This window comes from Cupressus sempervirens, chromosome 7 (assembly GCF_028749045.1).
Source record: "Cupressus sempervirens isolate cs-2001-9-10 chromosome 7, ASM2874904v1, whole genome shotgun sequence".
NCBI lineage: Eukaryota > Viridiplantae > Streptophyta > Pinopsida > Cupressales > Cupressaceae > Cupressus > Cupressus sempervirens.
The window spans coordinates 377,719,693-377,744,368 of NC_143124.1; positions in this window are offsets into that span (position 1 = coordinate 377,719,693).

Consider the following 24,676-nt stretch of genomic DNA (forward strand, 5'->3'; position numbering starts at 1 on the left):
TTTAGTATTATGGCTATTGTTAGGGTTAGAGTTAGGGTAAGGAAAAGGGTAAGAATTAGGGTTTAGGTTACAAATATGGTTAGGGTTAGGGTTGTAATTAGAGTTAGGGTTTAAGTTAGAGCTAGAGGTAGAATTAGAGTTAGAATAAGGGTTAGAGTAAGAGTTGAAGTTAGGGTTATAATTAGAGCTAAAATTAGGATTATGGTTAGGGTTAAAATTAGATTTATGTTTAGAGCTAGAGAAATGGGTAGAGAAAGGGTTAGACTTAGGGTTATGATTAAGATTAGGTTTATATTTAGAGTTAGGGTTGTATATAGAGTTACATCAGGGATAAGGTTAGGGTAAGTGTTTGGGTAAGGGTTAAGGTTAGAGTTAGGGTTTTGGTCAAGATTAGGGTTATAGTTTTGAGTCAGGGTTAAGGTTAGAGTAAGGGTTAGGGTTAGGGTTTTAGTCAAGATTAAACTAAGGGTTAGGGTTAGGATTAGAGTCTATTTATGGTAGAGTTAGATTTACAATAAGAGTTATATTTAGGGTTAGAGTTAGGGGTAGGATTATGGTTAGTGTTAGTGTTAGGGTTAGGTTAGTGTTAGGCTTAGGGTTAGGTTAGTGTTAGGATTAGAGTTAGGGTTAAGGTTAGGATTGTAGTTAGGGATAAATTAGAAGTAGGGATAGAGAAAGGGTTATGGTTAGGGTTAGGGTTAGGATTAGGTTTAGGGTTAAATATGAGTTAGGGTTAGGGTTATAGTTTGAGTTAGGGGAAGATAGAGCATAAGAATTATGGTTAGGATTAGGGTTAGATTTAGGGTTTGAGTTTGAGTCAGGGTTTGAGTTAGGGTTTAGGTTAGTGTTAGGGTTAGGGTTACCGTTAACATTAAGGTTAAAGTTCAATTATGGTAGATTTTGATTTAGGGCTATAGTTAGAGGTAGGGGTAGGATTACAATTATAGTTAGGGTTAGGGTTGGAGTTAAAGAAAGGGTTAGGCTCAAGATTATTGTTAGGGTTATGTTTATATATAGAGTTAGGGTTATATATAGAGTTAACATTAGGGTTAAGGTTAGCGTAAGGGTTTGAGTTAGGGTTAAGTTGAGAGTTAGGGTCAGGGTTAAGCTTAGAGCCAGGGTAAGGATTAGCGTTAGAGTCTAATTATGGTAGAGTTGGACTTATAGTTAGAGTTAGGGATAGGAGTAGGGTTAAGTTTAGTGTTAGGATTAGAGTTAGGGTTAAGGTTAGGACTAGAGTTAGGGTTAGGGTTAGGGTTATATAGGGGTAGAGAAAGGTTTAGGATTAGGGTTAGGGTTAGGGTCAAGGTTAGGGTTAGTGCATGAGTTAGAGTTAGTGTTAGTGTTAGGTTTATAGTTTGAGTTAGGGGTAGACATAATATTAGAATTAAGGTTAGGTTTAATATTTGAGTTATAGTTAGGGTTAGAGTTAGAGTTAGAGTTAGAGTTAGAGGTAGAGTTAGAGTTAGAGTTAGGGTTAGAGTTAGGGTTAGGGTTAGGGTTAGAGTCACAAATAGATTTAATGTTACAGTTAGGGTTTGAGTTATGGTTAATGTTAGAGTTAGGGTTAAGGTTAGAGTTTGAGTCAAGTTTAAGGTTAGACTTGGGGATAATATTAAAGTCCAATTATGGTAGATTTATTAATAGTTAGAGTTAGGGGGAGGGTAGGGTTATAGTTATGATTACGATTGGAGTTAGACAAAGGGGTAGAGAAAGAGTTAGATTTAGGGTTATAGTTAGGGTTAGGTTTATATTTTGAGTTAGGGTTAAGTATAGAGTTACATTATGGTTAAGGTTAGGGTATGGATGTGAGTAAGGGTTAAGTTAGAGTTAAGGTTAGGGTTAGGGTTTTAGTTAATAATAAAGTAAGGGTTATAGTTAGGGTTAGAGTCTAATTATGGTAGAGTTAGAGTTAGAGTTAGATTTAGGGTTAGATTTAGGGGTAGGGGTAGGGTTAAGGTTGGGTTCAATGTTAGGATTAGAGTTAGGGTTAGGTTAGGATTAGAGTTAGGGTTAGGTTAGGGTTAGAGTTAGGAGTAAAGAAAGGGTTAGGGTTAGGGTTAGGGTTAGAGATAGGGGTAGAGAAAGGGTTAGGGTTAGAGTCTAAGTTACAATTAGGGTTATTGTTTGAGTTAGGGGTAGACAAACCATTAGAATTATGGTTATGATTAGGGTTAGGGAAAAAGGTAGGATCATGGTTAGAGTTACAATTAGTGTTACATTTAGAGTTACCTTTAGGAGGGCAACTTGTTCTTGTTACACATGCCTCTTAACATAATAGAGCAATATAAGGATTACAATGTTCCTTAAGTAGTTTTATAATTTTATTAGTTACATTTGTAAATAGACCATTTCTTAATGTTAATTATTCTTAGCATGAATAATGTACAATGAAGGGCTACTAAATGTTATTAAGGTAATGATTACACTTAAAATGAGTATAAAATGAATATTATGCTTTAGAGTAGGTTAATAGTTAGAAATAGTACATCAATTTTGTACATAATTTAATGATCAAAATATTAATGATATATCTCATGTAAAATATTTAATATTACAAACACAAAGGTCAAGGAAAAATGCTTCAAATATTTGCAAGTATAGTTGAGAAGAATTTGAGCTAAAAAGTTAAATTGTTTATTTATTATTCTGATACATGGTATAGATGAAAGGAGAACTATATCTCCTAGTACAATTATTAGATGAATTAATAAGTGAAAAATTAAAAGATGTGAAATCATCATATGGACCACATGTACAGTTCTACATAATGATGTAAGTACATGACATATTCTCTAGAGATTAAAATCATATTATGACCTTTGTTCATACTATGATCATTATCAACCTCTTTAATCTTGGGTGTAAATGCATCTACTTTTGTGGATGTGTTGCATATGTATTTGGAAACATCTTCCATCTCCATTATCTTTTATCTTTTATACACATGATCAATTGATAAAGCTGCATTCTCAAGTGCTTTTACCATAGTTATACAACATTGTTTAATTATTTGTGCAGACTTTTGAAACTCTATCTCAAAAAAATGATTTGATCCTACATAAGAAGTTAGGCTCATCTCAACAATGCTTGAGTGCCTATCAGAGGCTGTCATGCTTGAAAAAAATCATGGAAAATAATTTAGAAAGTATTAGCACCAATAAAAAAGAAGAACAAATGTATACTTAATCAAAGGGATATAAATTTTAAATCAATAATGGTTTTGAAAAAAATAATAGGTCACTTAGTATAATCAAGTGTGGAGAAAATGAATATAAAAACCAAATTGTATTAAAATTTTTAATGAAATTTTGGGTATGAAAACATGGTAATATTATGACCATTCATGGATAGTTAAGAATAGAGAAACATACTTTTCAAATATTGCTCAGTAGCAATGTATTGATTGAAATTCATGAAGCACAATCATTATAATTTATTTCAATCGAACAAGGTCTTTATAATTTGAATTAATGTTATAGCTACCTTAATTTGAGGACCCAAATGATGATCATAGTTAAATTTATAAATTAGAGGATTAGTATAATGAAATTTCAGCATAATGGTACTTGCAACCATTAAAATGTGTAAATAATAAGGTTATCATATTGCATTGAGTATATCCAATTATAGTTGTCATTAATTATGGAATCTGAATTATCAATGTACATACTAAGAATAACAACATAATATCTCACGATGATGATCACATAATGTAGGAGAACAAATAAATCTTTATTATTAAATAATATGTTTGAAAGCATCAATAATTTTCAAGATTTCTCAATCTATATTTTTCTTCTTTTCTCTTTGAAAGTTGTTTCCCACTTTTCATTTTCTCATAGCGGTCATATGTAAAGGGTGGCATTATCCTTAAATCTTCCAATGACTTAACACAAGGTATGACCACAAATGTCAATCTTGCTCTTTCTCTTGGACCTATGTCAATTGTGACTTTTGAAAGAGTGAGCCATTGAGATTTGTGAATAGTCAACACCCATGCCTACCTTTATGGTAGTTGGAAGGTCCCACCCCTCCTCGATGGTGCTATTGGTATTATGTTTGGATGATGATCATCAAATGGTACTCTAGAGTAATTATCAAATTCAACTATAACATATGCTAGTGGCTCAGCTAGAGTAGTTCCTAGTTTGTAGACAATATTTCTGATATATCCCAATGATCCACTCACAAGAGCAACTTCTATCCATAGATTTGTAGTCAATATTACTCTTGCATTGTTACTAATCAATAACTCAATATCAAATTCTTCTCTTGATAAATCTTCATTTCTATTACCATTCCTTGACTTCTTTGCAAGGCTACGTGCAATTGGATGTCTTAAAGAATTGAACATCCTCATTTTATGGTTTTGAACATTGTCATCTTTAGAGAATAAATGCATTGTCTTATTAGATCCATCATTTATTACAACATCTAATCTTATAGGTGTTCTTTTCATGAGAAAGTTCTAGTCATCTATTTTTGGATTCACATCTCTCACATTTGTGAGAAGCTGAAAAAATCTTTGTTTTTGGATATTTTCTCCATCTTGCATAAATACTTTATCTAGTGTAACCACTGTTTTGAATTCCTATCATAATAACTTTGCCTAGCTATTGCTATCATATGGTGGGCTATCATTAACAGGAGGTAATTTCCCCAAATCACCAACTAAAATAATAGATACACTTGAAAGATAGTTGAAAAATTTTAAGTTACGTACAAAAAGCAAAATCAAAAGATATGCATTCTATATGACCAATGTTAATAAGAATTAGGAGACATTAATAACACCATGTGATGTAAGGAAAGGGATAGCTCTAAAGCCTATGTCTACTTTATGTGGTAAGGCTTGTCTAAGTCGACTATCTATATTTTCCAGCATATTCTATCCAATGAAGCTCATTTCATGAATCAAAATATATTTGATATTTTTGATCTCTTTTTGAAAGCTTGTAAGTCTTATCTTTTGTAGTTGGGAAAAATTTGTAATTGGAATTTGCAACTTTGAATGAATGGTAGATGCTCATATATTGAAAATTGCAACTCTAGTTGGTGCAAGCAATAGAAGTGGAGAAGGATTTCTCATCGATGCCATCTGAAGAGATTATTGATGACACCAATTAAATAAGACTTTCCTATTCCCACTGTTCCTTGAATTCTCATAAATAAAGGATTTCCCACTTGATTTCTATGGTAGTGTGTTAGAATAATGTTGATTGCCTTTTGTTGCTTATGACTAAGTGTTGTAAAGTTGATACACTGTGGAATGTCATCATACATAAGAAATCCATGCTTTTTCATTTCAAGTATGAAATTTATTGCTTGGATTGTCTCCTTTTCACTTTGATATTCACTACACCAATTTATATTTCTATCAATATCTCTTCTTCCCAACATGTCAATTTCAGAAACTGGCATGTGTTGACCATGGTGTAACCCATATATTATTTACCACTTATGTTCTATAGTATTTTCTTGAATGGCTCCATTATCTTCTATCTCTGAATCACTTGAAGGTTCATCATTTTGTGCATGTTCTTTCCTTTGGACATGCCAAGGGTTATAGTTGAGTGAGTCCCAATTTTCTACTATAGTATCATCATCATGATCAATGTCTCTCTTGACAATGTGAAAAGGTATGTAGAGTAACAAATCAGACAAACAAAAGTCTACCCACTTATCAAAATCTCATGAAGGAATAGAAAAATACCTAAGAAAAACTCTAACAATAGTTTCTTTCTTTCTTGGATCCCATTTATTATCTTTTCTTCTTTTAGGATTATACAAATAGGACCTTGTTGCACCATTCAAACTGATACCTTCCATACAATGTGGTCTTGTTTTATAACCATCAACAAAATATTTTGTGAGTTTTTCCTTATTTTCATCATCATTACTACAGGTTTTTAAAGTTCATGGGAGACATTTAGATTAAAAAAATTTCTACTACACTCCACCAACAGATATTCTAATAACATATGACATATTTCTTGAGCTCCAATATCTCTTTCTATAACTATCTTTGTTAAAAGCTTTCTATATGCCTGTGATGCTAAATCATTAGGATTTTTAAGATTTTAAAGACACATCAGCACTTGTTGATATTTTTTAGTGCTTCTCTCTGCTTTTGTTGCATACTTTGTAATATATTTGCTAAATGCATGTCTTGAAAGGATAGGTTGCCAATTAACATTGGCCCTCCACAATTGTAGTATGTACTAATTGTGTGTATTAACTTTGTCATCATTTCTTACTAGTTCAATTTTTTTTCACCTAAATCTGCATTGGTGTATAAATTTGACCCCTCTAAATTTAATTGGCAATGAGCATGATACCCAAAACATTGGTGAATACATATCTTGTCAACCCAACATGTTGAAAAAGGTCAAATAGAAAATTTAGACATAGTGTTTTTCAATTTGATTAACTTGCAAACCATTTGATATTTTTTTTATGAAGGTGTTCTCCCTCCTTATAGACCATGTGTCTTTCAACACAATTGAGTATCTATTCATAATCTTGATCTATATCCATCTTAGTGAGTTATGTTGTATTCTTGAGGCATGGATGTTGACAAAAATTCTGGAAGACCTAAAAATGATAATTCATATATTATTCTATTGGATAGAGATGAGAAACACATATTCTTATTTAACTCATTTATAATATGTAACTAACATGTATATTTCTTCGATGCAGATCAAGTCTAGGATTCCATGCATGAATAATGGAGTCAAAATATGTCTCTGCACTTTTTTGTTCATCCTCATTTAACCAATTAATATTTTCCATATTTGGTGCCCCTTCAAGCCATAAGAAGTCATGAACATGAGGTGAACCATGATGTTTCCATCATATCTACACCAAATGTCCTTTTACTTTCATACCTTTTCAAATATTTCTTTCCTAAACATTGTATTCCTTAAGTGCATGTAATAAGTGACTCTATGTGCATAGTCGATGATATTCTGCCTTCTCCATTTTTGAGTCTCTCATGGATCAGTAGGTGGTGTACCAGGAATTAGTGCATGTAAATTAGGAAATTGCATATACACTACACTTAATGTGAAGAAAATTGTAGGTGTGCCAAATTGGTCAAGCAAGTTAGTTAATTCTACTTTACATTAATATTATCTTGTTCCTCCTAGACTTGTTCTGAACCGCATTAGCCTATCTATGAGATTATTATGTGACATATTCTCCATATGTTCATGCAATTCATTAATAGTAATTGACATTTCCTAAAAGCTCCTTTTTGCCAAAATAAATGTTGAACTTTATGCGTGATGTCTCATTACCATGTTCTACACAAAATACCTAAACTGTGGATATTTTCCAAAGTGGCGATCCCTATATTTGATCAAATGCTTTACAAGATTCATGCAAGCATACTCATTTCATTCTAGGCTCTAACCAATCACAACTTCCATCTAGAAATAATGTTGGGAAAGTGATATCCAACAACCCAAATGTAACATACTCATGAATAGGTGATGCACCTATAGATGACCACTCAATTAAAGTAGACATAACTGCATTATGATTATTAACCCAAGAATGAATTAATTCCATTTTCTTTTGAGCATTAGGGGCCCTAGAAGGGCCTCCATAGAGTTTGTGTGCTCAATTATATTACCTTCTTCTGTATCCACAAGAGGATCTAGGAATACAACTTCATTTGCATAAAAATCAAACTCCATGTGCACCATCTTTAATCTATGAAAAATATTTTCATCCATATTTCTAGGTAGATCATTAATAAAACTTTCATATATCTTGACATTTACATAAAATTTATCATTTTCAACTTTGTATTTCAATGCTCTATAAACACAATCCCTATTGACAGTAAAGTTATATTATGTACTACATTGATCCCTTCTTCGAACAATAATGATTGGTAAATGATCAACTATGTGTGGCAAGACTTTTGATAGCTATTCAACATGCTGGGGAAAACTAATGGTATGTCCTTTATGTTACAAGCTAGAGTTTTTGTTGCACCAAAAGATCAAGCTATTAATGCCTGATACAACCCACTAGACTTATAGAACACACATGAGGCGATTAAGCCATGTCACAAACCCTGAAGAGGAATGCTAGTGGTTAGTAAAAAAATTCCCCCCCTTAGAGTTATTTGAGGGGATTTAGACCTATGACCAAGCTTTGACACCACTTGTTAGAATTGATAGTTCACCAATTTAATTTGGGGGGCGGGGGTGAATCAGTTATGTGAAAATTAAAATAGTTACCCTTTTAAAACAATTCTGATCAAATGACTAATGTAAACAATAACCATAAAGAGATGCTCATACACAATTACACTTGATATGTTGACTAGGGAAACCCTTGATCAGAGGGAAAACTATGGTGGGAATGATGCCCACAAGATGATGTACTAATATGAATGTTCCTTGTTAGAGGATGGACCCTATTAGGAGTCTATTACAACATTTAGTACAAGAGACCCTATTAGGAGACTTTGAATCTCTGTTAGGAGATTCCAACCCTATTAGGAGTTGTGCCAGGTAGCTGAACCCACTGTCCAAATAGTTTTAGGATTAGATCAACAAACCCATTGTTCAATTGACCTTAGTAATATTTCTTTCATAATAATAGATATCTAATAGGCTTTTGCTTCTTTCTTTGCCTAGTACATTGGACTCCTTCATCTTTAGATCATGCAATTAGATCTGGAATTCTATGATCAATAATAGTAACCCTTAAGGTCACTTACACACATTAGTAAATCACTATGCTCTACTATTTAGTAATTCACAAGTCTTCTCTTTGTCTTTTTTTCTTCATATTTAAAACTCAAAAAACATCCTTTATACCACACTCAATAAATAAATCCTCGAGTCAGCTTCACACTTCATTATTATGTTTTAATTATATAAAATACATATTTAATTAATGTTGTTGGCTCACAGATATGCACAAACTTTCACACATGCAACTTCCTTACATGTGCACTTTTTGATGTCATCAACGGTTAGTATACTGCATCTAGTTAACTATGTAACCCTTCATTTCAAATGCAATGAGCTATATCAATCATTCAATGGGATCTACTTTCCTAATGCTCTATTTTCATGCAATTCTTTGTATATCAACAATATCTTCCATACACTATCGATTCAGGTTCTGTGCACTTGCCCAAGTAACAAATACATAATTTAGTATGTGTTGGTAACTATGCATAAGTAGATAAGTAATATAAAGACCTCAATATAGAAATCATAGTTAGCTGCTCTATCAGTTCTGCAATGCTCCCTCATACCATCAGCCTTCATGCTAACAATCTCCCCCTTTGGAATTGATGGAAAAATAGATGAAAAACATCTAGTTCCAAGAATACCAACAAGTCTCTTTATCAATCAAATCTTTCTTCATGTAAATCCTTTATTACAACACTTCTCCCCCATAGTACACTGTTTTTCATGCCATACTTCTCCCCAATTGATATCAATGTCAAAGACAATACACAAATGGTTCAATTTTCTTGAACATCTAATCAACAAGACCACAAGCCAAATTTTTTCTTTACAATCTTGTATATAAATCCATAAAGAACTCAAGTGTCTAAAGACACTGTTGTATACCAATTACCAATTACAAAGAGTCCTTTGCTAACTTTGTTCTCTACAGACACTCCCCCATTGAGAAAGCATCAACATTCACTCTAGTCTAACAATAATGCTATGTACCATGGAATGATGCACTTTTGCATCTATTATTCTAAAATAGGTAGGGGCATAACCCCAAATATACCTCTTAGGTACTAAAATCTATCCTTTGGTAAGGCTTTTGTGAAAATGTCAGCAACCTATTCCTTAGTGTTAATGTACTCTAGTCTGATTTTTTTCTCTAAAACTTTCTCTTTCAACACATGATACTTTATAGAAATGTGCTTAGTCTTAGAATGCAAAACAAAATTATTAGACATGTTAATTGTGCTTGTATTGTCATAGTAAATGATCACAGGTTCTTTGAATGTAATTCCAATATCCTTCATCATCTAGTGCTTCATCCATATGACTTGATTATAGTTGTTTTTAACTGCAACATATTTTGCCTCTACAGTTCTTTGTGAGGTGCAATCTTGCTTCTTGTTGAGCCAAGAGACCAATCTTCGTCCAAGAAAGAATGCTCCTCCATTGGTGCTTTTTTTGTCATCCCTATCTCCAGCCTAATTAGCATCAATATAAGTGCAAAGAGTAAAGTCATTACTTCTATCATACCAATTGCCATAATTAGATGTCCCTTTCAGATATCTAAATATCCTTTTTACTACTACGTTGTGATATTCTTTAGGGTCAGCCTGAAATCTTGCCACAATTCCAACTACATTTTCTATATTAGGTCTACTATGAGTCAGACACTATAATCCTCCAATCATAGATCTGTACTTCTTTTGTTCAATAGTAGGTGTCTCATCCTTGCTTGATAACTTATGACCAATTATCATAGGAGTTCCAATAGGTTTACAATTTTCTACAACAAATCTTTTTAGCAAATCTTTTAAATACTTTGTCTGATAAATGAAGGTTCCTTCTTTGTTTTGAACAATTTTCAATCCTAAGAAAAATTTCATTTCCCCTATCATTCTCATCTCAAACTCATTCTTCATATCTTTTGAGAATTTATTACTAGCTTCATCATTTCCTTCAAATATGATATCATCAACAAATACAATAATTATCAACAAATCATCTTCTATTTCTTTCAAGTATAAGGTACTATCTACTATTCCTTTAGAAAATCCAAGCCTTGCTAAGTATTTATCCAATCTTGCATACTAGGTTCTAGGTGCTTGCTTTAATCCATACAAGGATTTCTTTAATCTACAAACCATATCCTTCTCTTCTATCAAAGGAAAACCTTCTGGTTGCTCTATGTAAACTTCTTCTTCAAGTTCTCCATTCAAGAATGCCAATTTAACATCCATCTAATATACCTTGAAATTTTTATTTGTTGCATATGCCAAGAAAATTCTTACTGCTTCCATTCTTGCTACAGGTGCATATGTTTCCTCATTGTCAATTCCTTCTTGCTAAGAGTAACCTTTGCATACTAGTCTTTCTTTGTTTCTTATTACTTCTCCTAGTTCATTCATTTTATTTTTGAATACTTATTTTGTGCCAATCACATTTTTATCCTTAGGTTTAGGAACCAATTCCCACGTGTCACTTTTTATTATTTGTTGAAGTTCTTCTTCCATTTCTTTTATCCAATGATCATCCTTGATTGCTTCATCTATGTTTTTTGGTTCTACTTGAGATATTAGGCATAGTTCTTCATTGATTCTCCTTCTTGTCATTACTTCTTTTTCTTTACTTCCTATTATCTAATCAACATGATGATTTCTTAGCATATTCTTATTTAGGGTAGGATTTTCTACTTCAATTCTTATTTCAAGTATTGTGCTTTGTTCCTCTCTTACCTCTTCAGTTTGCACATTATTTTGCAAGTCATTGTTAGTCTTGAGAAATAGCTCATTGCATCTATTGGTCATCCCAGAATAATCATCTCCATCAGAGTTATAATCCATCATCTTTTTCTTAGTGCCGAATTTTCATCTATTTTTATATTTGCACAATCTACTATAGTTTTTATTCTATAGTTGAAACATCTGTAAGCTTTACTTTTTAATGAATAGCCAAGAAAGATACCTTCATCGCTCCTTGGATCAAACTTGCCTATATCATCATCTCTTTTGATGTAGCATTTGCTCCCAAATATCCTGAAGTATTTGACTAATGGTGAGTGACCAAACCATAACTCATAAGGTGTTTTCTCCATACCTTTTCTAATCTGTACTCTATTTAGTGTATATACTGTTGTATTGACTGCCTCTCTCCAAACAATTTTTGGTACATCATTCTCAAATAACATAGGTCTTACTACTTTAGTAATTGATCTATTTCTTCTTTCAGCAATCCCATTATGCTCAGGTGTATGGGGTGAGGATAGCTATCTCCTGATACCATGTTCTTCACAATAGATATTGAATTCCTGAGAAGTGAATTCTCCTCCTCTATCTCATCTTAAGATTTTTATTTTAACTCCAGATTCATTCTCCACTTTGTTCTTGAATATCTTGAATTTCTCAAATTCTTTTGACTTATCCTTTAAAAAAGCTACCCACATCATTCTAGTAAAATCATCAACAAAAATCATAAAATACCTTTCTCCATAGAATCCTCTTATTCTTGTAGGACCACTCATATATGTATGAACCAATTCTAGCTTTTGTGTACTACCAAAATACTTGTGAGGAAATGAGACCTTATTCTACTTAGCCAAGATACATTCCTTACAAATAATGTTAGTAGGCTTAGTGATCTTAGGTAAATCACTCACAACAAGTGTATTACTGGCTTTCACAATGTTATCAAAATTAATGTGACAAAATCTTCTATTCCATAACCAACTATTATCAAATTTAGCTACCAAACATGTTGTTTTAGTGGAGTTTAACTAAAATACATTACCTCTGGTTCTTGTGCCAATACCAATTAGTTATCCTTCCTTGTTCTTGATAATGCATGTGACATTACCAAACTCACTAGTACATTTGCACTTGTTTTTCTACCAAAATATTTGACCAAAGGTATAATTTATTTTATTTCTTGGTTTCCACCTCCGTATTGGTCAAAAATTTCCTAAGTTTTCTCGAGTTGGTCAAAATTTCTACCAACTTAGGTCATAACTTTAATATGTTAAAAGTATCATATATTAATATTGGTCGAAAAGTATGTTAAAATTTAATCTTGTATATTTGTGTGGGCTTATAGTCATATCATGATATTCTTTTATGTTATTTCATTCTCACATAGGGTATCATGGAAATTTGTAGGTGATATTGGGGCTTCATAGGTAATATTGGGGCAGTGATCAAGGAAGACCATGTTCTTGCAAAGTTCAACAAAAATTTTATTTAATTGATCTTCTTCAAACAAGCCAAACCCACATGATTTTCCATTTGAAGGTTACAACCTAGTGAGATTTTAATTCCATGTGTCATAATCAATGCAAGATTGAGGCTTGAGCTTTTAAATAAAATATATATGTGCAACATTGAAAATATCATTTCTTGTTTATAAGAGTGATGTACACCACTAATTAGAAAAGAAATGAATGGAGACTCATGAATAATAGTGGATGGTATTATATGATAATTGTAGGTAGGAGAAAGAATATGTTTCCATCCTTTGCAAATAGCCCTGGATCTTACACTGAAGAGAGTTGGTAGCTGAGTTATAACATGCCTTAATAATTCTTGTGGCAACTTGCTCCATATGTCAGAGTCCATCTCCACTGTCTCTTCTTATGTTGCCATTTTTTTCTTCAAATCTTGACCTAATTGTAGTAACCCCATTTTTAAGATGGAAAGATATTCTAATGTTTCAAGAGGAAAATAGTCAACAGACATGATTTCCTCCAAAAAGCTCATGAAACATTGTGATCTAAATCTGGGTTTGGGTTTGTGTTTGTTATAGATAAGAATCCCCTATGGAAGTTTGTTAGTCATATGCTTAATTTAGGTCATGAATTCTCATAGAAAAAATTGAGGTCTTGTTCACAACATTATAAAATGAGGAAATGTCCTATTTGGAAACCTATGAAGTGTGGTCAAAACAGTCCCTCCAAAATTATAGAAAACTCAATTAGGTGTTTTTTTATGAAACAAGAAATGATAGTTTCAATGAAATAAAACTAGGAGCTGAAATATGTGTCCAAAGCTCTACATATCACTATTCATTCCTTCACTTGTGTTTCTAGAAAAATATTCTTTTTCTTTTTCTAGATTCTTTGTGGTGAATTCGGTCCTTTAGAAAAATAAAGGATGAGTGTCACTATCATGTGCATTATCAATCTCCATATTTCTCTTTCCATTCTCAAAAGCATCTACTCCTCACTATGTGGCACAAGTTTTTGAGAATCTATAAAAGCTAAATCTTCCAGGAAAGAGTTGTTAGAAAGTAGGTCCCAACAAAAAAAGAGAGATCCACATGATAATACAATGTTGTGCTAAAGCTAAGAAATTTCTAACACAACAAGGATGCTGCATTATTGGTCAAGGCAACATTTTCATCAATTCTAGGTGATGCACATAATTTTGATTCTCATGTAATTATGGTGTAAAACTTTTTTTTCTACAAGAAAGAGAAAATGATCACCATGATGAAGAATCATTCTAGTTTAGATATGAATGTAATCTTCTTAAAAAGAATAAACAATTTTTTTCTAGAGAGCCTTAACAAGTGCATCGATAGAAATAATCCAAATATATCATTTATATGCCCTTCTAGATTTGTGTAATATGTTATCCTTTCAACAATGAAGAGTATATGATGTTTGTGCAAATAAATAATACAAACCTCTACCAATAACAAAAAAGCTTTCAAAATCATTAGCATGGAATAAAGGAGTAAACTATCTATGGAAAAATTACCAAAGTTACTCTATGTTTATTTTAGTAAACAAATTTTCAAAAGCTTATTGTATTAGTTCGTCGCATGCAAGGAAAGCATCCTTGTGGATCTTTTCTTTACCCATGGTTGTGTTCATCTACTAGCATCCATTATGTTTAATTGTGATCAAATATTTGTTAGCCAATTTTAATGAGCCTTGTGGGAGAGCCTAGATACATAATTAGATCATTTAATGGCTTTTTTCCTCATAGACAAACAATCAAATGAAGTAGGTCAATTGCACAATCTTGCATCTATAACCCTACACAAGGGATTGCAATCTACTGTTAAGTATCTTGGATGCCACCCATCCACCTCCTTGGAAATCTTAATACACATCAACAATTATAGACTCATATATATGGGGGTGAGAATTTAATTCAAAGATAATACTTCGATAGTAGATTCACTTCATTTTACAAGTCACTAGTAGTAGTACTGCAACAATTTTTTGGGATATTCCATGCCCAAAACATTGACACCATACCAAGTCTTGTATTCCCTATTACATTACAAAGCATACAAAAAAGAAGCTAGGGCTTTGCAATCCTCTGCTAATATTCAATGTCCCAGGGAATCATTAGCATTGATTTCATTTAGAAACCACCTACATGAGAAAATGCCACAATGACTATTTATTGTAGTTAATGAGATTTCAAATATTGCCATAATGGTTGCATGTATATGGTATTCTAAGAAATGAACATAGTTGAAGGGATATGTGAAGCAAAAGATCCTTTATGATGATTTATGAGTGTACATAACTTATAGGTTTTCTTCATTTTTAGTAGTACTTTAGTCTTTGTGATTTGAGTCTCCTTTTTTTTTTTTGTAAGCAAATATATTTTCTCTTTTATGCCCTATTATGTGAGTTGTTAGATATGCTGATATAGGAGACTTATTTGATAATATGTTTGAGTAGATGAACCAAGCTATTTAATGTAGGAATCTTGATGTGGGAATATAAAACGAGCAAACTTGGGCCCATCGATGCATGGAGCTATAGCACTATGAATATCTTACTTCATATAGTAATTTGTGCTCTAATTTCCAATAAGTATGCAAAGGCTTCGAAGAGTGGCCGTTCTTGATGATGAAAATTTGTGAAAAAGTTTCATGAAGGCAATTTGAAAGATTTATAATGATAAGGAGTCAACTTTGCTTTGAATGGAGTGGCTTGTGTTTGGTAATCATTAGGTTCCAACATTTAATAAACTATAGGAAGATTTGGATAGGGCTAAATTAGTTCAAATCAGACTCATTGCATAGTGAGTTTGGCATGGGAAGGATACTCTAGAGTTGCGGATGCTTGACATTTGCTTGCATTTATATGCTGCCAATTCCTTGATTGCAAATATGAACTAGTTCACATACAACTTCATTTATTTATTCAAGTGGAATATGTATACCTTCCAATGCATGGAGAAGTTGGTGGTAGTGCATGGTGCTTCACTACTTCAAGATTGATAGTCTTTGATTACATGATAGGATCTTGACCTTGAGGAGGTACAAAGTGCATTAGTTTTGGAATGATTGGAAAAGGTAGTTCCTAATGTTGGTAGTGACTCAGATTTAAAATCCAATTCTGATTTTCCCTTAGGTTTAAATGAACTAGAGGCATGGTGGTAGTAGATACAATTTTGTAACTTTTTTCATTTTGCACTTGCAGCATTCTGGTCTTCACTTTTTGTTCTATGTTTATGTGCACATTTTAATGTTAAATGATTTAGACATTGAAATATAATTAATATGAATGTTGATTCATGTGAGGTCTCAATTTATCTCTAATGTTTCTTGATATGATAAATTATAATAAATATGGTAAAACACCTTATCGTATGAGTATCTGATATTTCCTATATTTTTTTAATTCCTTAAAATAAGGCCTCTATCTTTACCATCCTAGAAACTTAGTGGAACATGTTAATAAATTAGTGATGTTTGAGGTAGATTCGATGTGAGATAGATCCACACATCCTAAATATAAGAATTGAAGCACCATTACATGATTGGTCCACTTTTAATCATACAAGTGCTACAAGACATAAAAGAAATTCCATATTAATTATCAAGATTCATGTATTCATTAAAATTTAATCTGTGCTAAATAAATTCTCTTAGAAATTCATTATTTTAGACATTGATTTATTTATCTATGTTTTAATGTCCCATGCAATATGAGTGTCTCTTGGTTATGGTTGTTTAATTGAAACAAAACTTTTTATTTACTTATTTGCATTTGACATCTTGAGCTATACAGTTCTATTTTAACATGTTTTTTGGTAATAGGCTTCTTCCTCTACTTCCAATATTGATGAATGGAAATGAAAACTTAGCATGCTTATCCACAACAAGGAAGAGCAGGAGATAGTATCAAAGGACAAAAAGAGTAGATGTGACTATGAGAAAATCACAGTAATCACCACTAGAATGAGTTTATACATGTAGCAAATCAAAACCATTCATTTAGACATGTGGACAAATATATGCATTTAGTTTTACATCTTTTTTATTTTATTGAGATGAATGAGAAACATTTAGATTGAAATCTGTATTTCAGCCAGCAATATACAAAAGTAGTTGTTGTAAGCAAGGTCCCGTTGTGCAACTGTAGACCTGATTTAGATGTGATGTGTCCACAAAAAGAGGTTTTAGTTTCTCAACCTTAATATACACTTTATAAAAATTTGATTAATCAAAGGATTCTTTTGAAAAAACCACTTCTTTTTTATGTCAATGTTGTTAGAAATATTCACTTTTTTCTTTTTAGGTTGTAATTCCTCTTAGATTGCAAAAACGAGTTGAGAATCTTCTTCGACAACATCTTTTTAGTAAATAGAATAGTTGACACCTATTTCATAATGCTCATTAATATGGGACAAGGGATAGCTTGATTTGTAATGAAGATGGGCTTTTGGAGCAAGATGCATGGAAAATGTCTAGGAAGACTATCCTTGAAAGCATTCTTAAGCACAAGAGTATTAAAATTCAGAATAAGCAATGAGCCTGGCAAGTTTCAGTGTCATTTTACTTGAAAACCAAATATATATAATTTGGAAATCAGATGTTAAAGTAACTACTTGTAAGTTTTTTAACATTCACAAGGTTGTAGAAGTTTTTCTTTTTTGCATTCCAAAAAAAATACTGAAAATTATACTTCTTAACCAGTTATTGATTTCTTGCTTCATTTATTCTTTTTCTTATTCATATGCCTTTGACCATGAAGGTAATATGATCCTTTCTATGATCTCTCCAATGAAGTGAGAAAATAATAGATGATAACTCTTCTAATACCTTGTTAATTGTTTCTATTACCTAAGTTGTGATTTGGTTTAGCATTGCAAACGTTGCAATCCTTTTAAATGACTTCTGCAATGAAGTGACAAAAGAGCACGTGACTAACTTTTGTGATTGCTTTTTCATTAGCTCTTTTTCCTAAATTATGTTTTGACTTATCAAAGCACACATTATTTTATCAAAAAGTAGGCTTATAATTTATAAGCTCTTTTTTTGGGGTCCAGTCTATCAGCTTAGAACTAATAGTTTTGTTTTTAAAATGTAATAATGATTGTGGGTTTTAAATAGAATATGATACCATCTATTAAGTTTGACATACAATATTTTTGGGTTTTATGCTGAGTTTTAAATAGAAGATGATTGTACCTATCAATTTTGAGATACAATATTTTCAGATATTATTGTAGCATAAGGGTACATTCAGGATCATGGTAAACCAAACTATGGCCTTAAGTGGCAGTGAAAAACCAACAAATCAAGGTTATGTCAAAGTGACACATAATTTTAAAGTGGTTCTAGACTTTATATCAAAAATTTGTAAGAAAATAATTTGTAGGAAAGTGAATCTAGTTTCTAAACTACTAGGTCTTATCTGAAGAAAATATTATTTGATTGGTCAAAAGTTTTGATTTTGATACAGTACTACAAAAATTTTAGGGTGAAAATAAAAAGTTGGTGTATGTCTGACCACCTTAATCAAAATCAAATGATAATATTTTTTAATATAATTATAGATATAAAAAGTAGACTCATGCCTGGATGTGACGCATATTGTTGGGAACTTTTATTCCAAATAAATAATTAATAATGAATTTTCTACCATACTGTTTTCAGAATTAAAAAACTCACGTGTCTAACCACCTTAACTATTTCAAAAAATATCAAAATTAAATTAATTTTTTCTTATACTAGTCAAATCATAGAATGTGACGCATCTTTTGGATTTCACAAATCTTTTATGGTTTGAAAGTTATAGCTAATTTTCAATTAGTATGTCAATCAACACTTTGTAGCCAACTTCATTAGAAAATAAGTAATAATTACTTACTTCACTCATAATTTGACAAACATTATATCGATGGAAAATTGAGAACATTCTCAAGAAACCCTTTTTGTTTCATCAAATTTGGATGAAAAAAGTTGTCAGCTACATCATTGAAGATAGAAATACACAAAAACACATTTTTGGCATTGACCATGGAGGGTTGGCATCCAAAGCAAAACCAAGCTTAGTCGAGTATTCATTCCCAAATCGGATACCGTTCTCAAATTGGATACCCCCCCTTTTAAATTAAAAAAAAAAAAAGTTTTCCTTTTAAAATTTTTCTTTTTTAAAATTCTTTTATAATAGTATGACCCCTTTTTAGGATACTTAATATGTTTTTTAAAGGCTTTAGGTCCCTTAACCATACATATAATGGTTCCAAAGGATCAAAAGGGGTCATAGGGTACCTTTTGACACTCTTTAACTCATTCAATCACAATATGTGTGCTTATGGTTCTTAAGACCCCTAACCACATAAATGATGTGATATAATGACTCAAAATGGCCTTAGAATATCCTATGACCCTTTTTAACCCATTCAATGACATCAAGTGTGCTTGGGGTCATAAGATACTCTATTACCCCTTCCGACTCATTTGTACACATAATATATATTCCTAGGACCCTTAGGAATGTGTTTTCTTATTTAATGAGTTAGAAGGGGTCATAAGGAACTTTATAATCCCATTTGACCCATTCAAAAACATAATATATGTCCCTAGGGGTCCTAAGACCCCTAGGAACATATGTGGTCCTACCCATTTGGACCTTATAAATGATTATAATATGTTCCTACAAGTCATAGGACACCTAGAGACATATGTTGTCATCAAATGTGTCGAAAGGGATCATAGGTTATCTTATGACCCCTTTTGACCCATATAAATGATTATAATATATCCTTAGGGGTCCTAGGACCTGTAGAGACATATGTTATAATAAAATATGTTGAAAGTAATCATAGGTTATCTTGTACCCCTTTCGACCCATATAAATGATTAGAATATGTCCCTAGGGGTCTTAGGACCCCTAGAGACATATGTTGTAATTAAATGTGTTAAAAGGGGTCATATGTTATCCTATGATCCCTTTTGTCCCATATAAACAATTATAATATGTCCTTAAGGGTCTTGGGACCCTTGGAGACATATGTTGTAATGAAATGTGTTGAAAGGGTCCATAGGTTATCCTATGACGCCTTTCAATCCATATAAATGATTATAATATATCCCTAGTAGTCTTTGGACCCCTAAAGACATATGTTATAATGCAATGTGTCGAAAGGGGTCATAGGTTATCCTATGACCCCTTTCGACCTATATCTAAGCGTCCTAAGATCCCTAGAGACATGTTGTCATGAGATATGTTCAATCCATATAAATGATTATAATATGTTCCTAAGGTCCTAGGACCCCTAGAGACATTTTTTGTAATGACATGTGTGGAAAGGGGTCATAGGTTTTCTTATCACCACTTTTGACCCATATAAATGATTACAATATGTCCCTAGGGGTCCTAGGACCCCTAGAATCTTATGTTGTAATGAAATGTGTCGAAAGGGGTCATAGGTTATCCTATGAACCCTTTCAATCCATATAAATTATTATAATACGTTCTTAGGAGTCTAGGACTCCTTGGGACATAAGATGTAATGAAACATGTTAGAAGGGGTCATAAGGTTATCATATGATTCTTTTTGACCTATATAAATGATTATAATATGTCTCTAGGGGTCCTAGGACCCCTAGCGACATATGTTATAATGAAATGTGTTGAAAGGGGTCATAAGTTATCGTACGACCCATTTCAACCAATATAAACAATTATAATATGTCCCTAGGGATCCTAGGACCCCTAGAAACATATGTTGTAATAAAATGTGTTGAAAGGGGTCATAAGACATCCTATGGCCCATTTCAACCCATATAAATGATTATAATGTCTCTAAGGTTCCTACGACCCCTAGAGACATGTTGTAATGAAATGTATCAAAAGCGATCATAAGTGATTCTATGACCCGTTTCAACCCATATAAATGATTATAATATATCCCTATGGATCTTGGGACCCCTAGAGACATATGTTGTAATGAAATTTCTTGAAAGGGGTCATAGGTTATTTGATGACTCCTTTCGATGCACATAAATGATTCAAATATGTTCGTAGGAGTCCTAGGACCCCCAGACACATATATTATCATGAGATGTGTCAAAATGGGTCATAAGTTATTCTATGACCCCTTTCAACCTATATAAATGATTATAATATGTTTCTAGAGTCATGGAACCCCTAGAGACATATGTTTTCATGAAATGTGTTAAACTTATGACCCCTTTTGATCTATATAAATGATTATAATATGTTCCTAGGGGTCCTAGGACACCTTGAGACATATATTGTAATGAAATGTGTCGAAAGGGGTCATCAGTTTTCCTAAGACCCCTTTTGACCCATATAAATGATTATAATATGTCCCTAGGGGTCTTAGGACCCCTAAAAGCACATGTTGTAATGAAATATGTCGAAAGGGGTCATAGGTTATCCCATGACCCATTTCAACCCATATAAATGATTATAATATGTTCTTCGGAGTCCTAAGATCCCTAGGAAAATATGTTGTCATGAAGCATGTCGAAAGGGGTCATAAGGTTATCCATATGACTCCTTTCGACCCATATAAATGATTATAATATGTCCATAGGGGTTGTAAGACCCCTAGTGACATATGTTGTAATGAAATGTGTCAAAAGTGGTCATACATTATACTATGACCCCTTTCAAACAATAGAAATAATTATAATATGTCCCTAGGCATCCTATGACTTGTAGAGGCATATGTTGTAATGAAATATGTCGAAAGGGGTCTTAGGTTATGATATTAGCCTTTACAACCCATATAAATGATTCTAATATGTCCTTAGGGGTCCTAGGAATCTTAGAGATATATGTTGTCATGAAATGTGTCGAAAGAGGTCATAGGTTATCCTATGAACCTTTTCAACCCATATAAACGATTATAATATGTCCCTAGGGATCCTATGACCCCTAGAGAGATATGTTGTAATCAAATGTGTCAAAAGGTGTCATAGTTATCCTATGACCACTTTCGACCCATATAAGCAATTAAAAATATGTCCCTATGGATCCTACGACCCCTAGAGACATATGTTGTAATAAAATATGTTGAAAGGGTTCATAGAACATACTATGGTCTATTTTGACCCATATAAATGATTATAATATATCACTAGGGGTTCGACAACCCTTGGAGACATATGTTGTAATGAAAGGTGTAGAAAGTGGTCATAGATTATACTATGACCCCTTTTAATCCATATAAATGATTATAATATGTCCTTGAGGTTCTTGGGACCTCTAGAGACATATGCTATAATGAAATGTGTTGAAAGGGGTCATAGGTTATCTTATGACCCCTTTCAACCTATATAAATGATTCTAATATGTTCCTAGGGGTCCTAGGACCCCTAGAGACATATGTTGTCATGAAATGTGTCGAAAGGGGTAATAGATTATACTATAACCCCTTTAAAACTATATAAATGATTATAATATGTTCGAGGGGTCCTATGTCCCATAGAGACATATGTTGTAATGAAATATGTCGAGAGGGGTCATACATTATCCTATGATGCCTTTTGACCCATATAAATGATTATAATATGTCCCTAGAGCTCTTAGGACCCCTAGAGATATATGTTGTAATGAAATGTGTCGAAAGGGGTCATAAGTTATCATATGACCCCTTTCGACTCATATACACAATTATAATATGTCCTTAGGGGTCCTAGGACCCCTAGCGACTTATGTTGTCATGAAATGTGTTAAAAGGGGTCATAAGATATCTTGTTGCCCATTTTGACCAATATAAATGATTATAATATGTCCCTAGGGGTACTATGAGCCGTGGAGACATATATTGTAACGAAATGTGTCAAAAGGGGTCGTAAGTTATCCTATGACCCCTTTCAACCCATATAAATGATTATAATATGTCCCTAGGGGTCTTGGGACCCCTAAATACATATGTTGTAATGAAATGTGTCGAAAGGGGTCATAGGTTAGCCCAGGACCCCTTTCAACCCATATAAATGATTCCAATATGTTCTTAGGGGTCTTGGGACTCTCAGAGACATATGTTGTCATGAAATGTGTTTCAACCCATATAAATGATTATAATAAGTCTCTAGGGGTCCTAGGACCTGTAGAGGCATATGTTGTGATGAAATGTGTTGAAAGAGGTCATAGGTTATCCTATAACCTCTTTTTCCCTAGGGGTCTTGGGACCCCTAAAGACATATGTTGTAATAAAATGTGTCAAAAGGGGTCATAGGTTATCCTATGACCCCTTTCGACTCATATAAATGATTCTAATGTGTCCCTAGGTGTCTTGGGACCCCTAGAAACATATGTTGTCAAAAAATGTGTCAAAAGGGGTCATAGATTATACTATGACCCCATTCAACCATAGAAATGATTATAATATGTCCCTAGGGTCCTTTGTCCCTTAGAGACATATGTTGTAATGAAATATGTAGAAAGAGGTAATAAGTTATCTTATGACCCCTTTCAACCCATATAAATGATTCTAATATGTCCCTGGGGGTCTTGGGACCCCTAGATACATATGTTGTCATAAATTGTGTTGAAAGACATCATAGGTTATCCTATGACCACTTTTGACCCATATAAATGATTATAATATGTCCCTAGGGGTCCTAGGATCGCTAGAGACATATGTTGTAATGAAATGTGTCAAAATAGGTCATAGGTTTTCTTATGACCCCGTTTGAGCCATATAAATGATTCTAATATGTCCCTAAGGGTTCTATTCTCCTAAAAATATATGTTGTAATGAAATGTGTCGAAAGGGGTTATCGGTTATCCCATGACCCGTTTTGACCTATATAAATGATTATAATATGTTCCTAGGAGTCCTAGGACATCTAGGGGCATATGATTTCACGAAACATGTTGAAAGGGGTCATAAGGTTATACTATGACTCCTTTTGAACCCTATAAACAATTATAATATGTCCCCAAGGGTCCTAATATCCCTAGAGACATATTTTGTAATGAAATGTGTCGAAAGGGGTCATAGTTTATACTATGACCCCTTTCAAACCATAAAAATTATTATAATATGTCTCTAGGGATCCTATGAACCCTAGAGACATATGTTGTAATGAAATATGTCAAATGGGGTCATAGGATAACCTATGACCCCTTTCAACTCATTTAAATGATTCTAATGTTCCTAGGGGTCCTGGGACCCCTAAAGACATATGTTGTCATGAAATGTGTTGAAAGAGGTCATAGGTTATCCTATGACCCTTTTTGATCCATATAAATGATTATAATATGTCTGTAGGGGACCTAGGACCCCTAGGGACATATGTTGTCATGAAACTTATCAAAAGGGATCATAAGAATATCCTATGAGTCCTTTCGACCCATAAAAATGATTATAATATGTCCCTAGGGGTCCTAAGACCCTTAGAAACATATGTTGTAATGAAATGTATCGAAAGGGGTCATAAGTTATCCTATGACCCCTTTCGACCCATACAAACAATTATAATATGTCCCTAGGGGTCCTAGGACATCCTATGGCCCATTTAAACCCATATTAATGATTATAATATTTCCCTATGGGTCCTACAACCCCTAGAGACATATGTTGTAATGAAATATGATTCTTATATGTCCCTAGGGATCCTAGGACCCCTAGAGACATATGTTGTCATGAAATTTGTCAAAAGGGGTCATAGGTTATCGTATGACCCCTTTTGGCCCATATAAATTATTATAATATGTCCTTAGGGGTCTC